Source organism: Mus pahari, chromosome 10 (genome assembly GCF_900095145.1).
Source record: "Mus pahari chromosome 10, PAHARI_EIJ_v1.1, whole genome shotgun sequence".
NCBI lineage: Eukaryota > Metazoa > Chordata > Mammalia > Rodentia > Muridae > Mus > Mus pahari.
In genome coordinates, this window is record NC_034599.1 from 15,254,126 (window position 1) to 15,257,484 (window position 3,359).

Below are 3,359 nucleotides of genomic sequence, written 5' to 3' on the forward strand. Positions count from 1 at the left end.
ATGCTCACTCACCCAGGAATCACAGAAAACAACCGTCTTGATGCAAAAACACGACGTAGTTTAATGGCAGAGCTCCGGGCCAATTTGTATCTCACGCAGGAGAACAAGAAATCGACCATGTGGCTCGAAAACTAGGAGTTTTTATAGGGAGAGGGGTCAGGGGCTCGGGAGAATTGGCGTGGTTGTACACGATTGGCCCATTTAAATACCAACACATTTGCAGAATGGTACTTGCAAGTCAGCAGAACACCTGGTTAATATATGACTCCAAACTATGTCAGGAATGTTTTAACAATGGACATGCCCAGGCCTGTTCTATTGTGTCCTCCACCTCAGGCTTCTAAGCTTACAAACAACTTTTTGACCTAAGTTACATGAATCACAGGCCTTAAATTTCATCTTAAATTTCATTTCCCTTCATTCCCTTCTTTTTCTCTACTTAATTCTAATCCTAGAATTCTAAAGGTTATCTTCTTCTTGAGGACTCATAGTCTGATATTGCTGCCTAAGTACCATGAGCTGTACTGTATCAATTCTGCCTCTAACAAAGGCAACTAGTCGATTAATCAAACAGGGTCCAAACGTTAAGAGGAAAAGCAGAATTATCAATGGTCCAGTGATGACTGACAACAAAGTGATCAGCCAGGGGGAGCCGGTAAACCAGGATTCAAACTATCCTTGGTGGGCTTCTCAATCCCGTTTTCTTCTCTCTAGTCTTTCTTTGAGCCTCTGCATGGAATCCCTAACTACACCTGTGTGATCTGCATAGAAATAACACTCTTCTTTAAGGGCTACACAAAGGCCCCCTTCTTTAAGGAATAAAAGATCTAAGCCCCTCCTATTCTGCAACATGATCTCAGAAAGGGGGGTTAGGGATTTTTCCAAGGCGCTGACAGATTTTTGTATAGCCACAATACCTCAATATCTTCATGAACAGCCTCACATAATGCCAAAGGATGTTGGTCTCTTGTGATCATGGCAGCAGTATCAGTGCCAGTTCCTGCTGCCACTCCTGCCCCCAGGAGTACGGCTAGAGTGAGAGTAACAGGTTCTCACCTGTACCTAGTCACAATCACTTGATTATCAAAATGATCTTCTAGTCCATCAGGCTCATGGTAATAAATTCTGGGCAATAGCTGAACTAATACACAAAAATCACCAGAGTCATTGAAAATGCCAGTAGCTATGCACGGGGTGAGCCTCATGTTGCAGGCGCACCACCCTCCGTTTGGGGCCAGGTAGAAATTAGTAGAGGTATGAACTAGAATGGTCTGGTTACAGAGGTGCTCATATTTTGGGGGCACTGTCCCTACCCAAGTACCCTGCCCAGTCACTTCGGTCAGGGTCAGTCTGCCCATGCCTCCCCAGTCACAATTAGAGTGACTAGTGGTATTGTTAAATCTCAGACTAGTGGCAATCCCCTCATAATAGGGTGGCCCTGCTGATGAGCAGAGCCAACAAGAATTTGTGTCATCTGGCCTGGTGTTATTGAGGGCCAGGTATGCTCCCAAGATCAAATTGAAGAGCCGGTCCCCAGTCTTCGGGACAGGCTCAGTCTGAGGTTTTGGGAGGGCAGTTGGAGCAGTGATAGTATTGGGGGTGGTACCAAGACCCAGGGAGGGTGCCACTGTGGGAAGGGGCAGCTGAGGAGGTGCAAGTGGGCCCTAGTCAAATAGCACCTTATTGGGACCAACGGGCTGCCCTGGCAGAGTCTCAACTTTGAGTCTAATTTGCAAAGTGAATCGGGATTTGTTCTGGACACATAGTACCTCAATCCCCACATCCTGCCTTTATCCCAGCCTCCAAACTGTTTTCCCTTCTGTGTGAATTCTATGTGAAGGGGCTGGCAATGACCACTGTTATAACACCTGTTCCATGGGTCACTAGTCCAATTTCTGCAGACCGTGATGAGGTCCCAGGTGGAGGAGGGATTCCAATATGCCTGCCCTGTGGTCTCATACCCCTATTCTCTGCAAAAGAAATGATCTGACCCTCTGCATGTTTTCACTGCTTTCCTATCTCTCCCATCCCTGGGACATATATAAACCTCACTGTTCACCATGTCATCTCTAGCTTTTTCAAAACAACATCCAATCTTTCCGTAGGAAGTCTGGCCATTGCAGGCGGAATAATCCGAATTTGGAGGCTTAGTCCACTTAGAAGTTTCCAGGTCAGTGTCGGGGATATCCCATGAGTCTAACCCAGCTGCCAGGGCACAGGAATCGGGGTTAGCACAGGTCACCAAGTGGTGGGGGTGGCATCTTTAGTGAGACTCCAAGCAACTTCTCCTGCTTGGGACAACACCTGCCAAGTCAAGCTTTTGGGGGCATGGGGGTTACTTGCCCTTGTGTTGCCTACGAGGCAAATGAAACTTAAGAGGATTGTCAGTCTTTTCTAAGGTCTATTCATTCTGGTCAGCCTCAGGGGGTGCCTTCTTAACGTGAGACGCATAAACCCAGGTTGGGATTCCTTCCACTTTTATGGCAGTGGGCGTCATCAGCAACACCAAGTAGGGTCCTTTCTACCTCGGCTCTAGGTTGCCTGCTCAATGTCTCCTCACCAGGACAGTGTCTCCTACTTCAAACTGATGCAGCACCTGTGTATCACCAGCAACATAGGTTTCTTTTAACAATTTCCAGACCTCTTTTCTTACAATTTCAAGAGCCTTGAGCCAGGTAAAAAGCAGAGAGGAGGGGATGAAGGATGCATCTGGGCAAGTTCTACTCTCTACTGTCACATAGATGGGCATAGGTGCCCCATACATTAATTCAAAGGGTATTAGACCAGAGGCTCCAGGGGTATTCTGGGCCCTGAATAAGGCATAAGGGAGAAGGGCTGTCCAATCTTTTCCACTGGTTTCTAAAGCTAATTTGGTTAGGGCTTCTTTTAGCATTCTATTCATTCTCTTTACCTGTCCTGAACTCTGGGGTCGGTATGTACAATGTAATTTCCAATTTATCCCCAGCTGTCTGGCCAATCCCTGACTTATCTGGGAGACGAAGGCCGGCCCATTATCTGTACCAAGGAAGAATTTCTTCGAGTATCTTCTTGGCCACCACATTAGCTGTCTCTCTTGGTGGGGAACACCTCAACCCACCCTGAAAAAGTGTCTATAAAGACTAAAAAACATTTCTTTCCATACTGGGCTGGTTTTACCTCAGTGAAGTCGGTTTTCCAGTAGGTCCCAGGTCTGTCTCCTTGCAATCACCTTCCACCATGGAGCCTGCTGGACCCGGCGTTAGTGAGCACACAGGCTCGGCAGTTTTTCACTAGGTCCTCTACAGCTTTCTGTAGTCTGAGAATATGATAAGGGGACCTACTGACCAGTTTTATCATCTTTTTGAATCCTAAGTGAGTGA

General features: G+C 46.9%; 1 pseudogene; it reads right to left on the reverse strand.

Moving 5' to 3' along the window:
- Positions 1–459: 459 nt before the first annotated feature.
- On the reverse strand, positions 460–2,749 carry LOC110327627 (annotated as a pseudogene).
- Between the last annotated feature and the right edge of the window lie 610 nt (positions 2,750–3,359).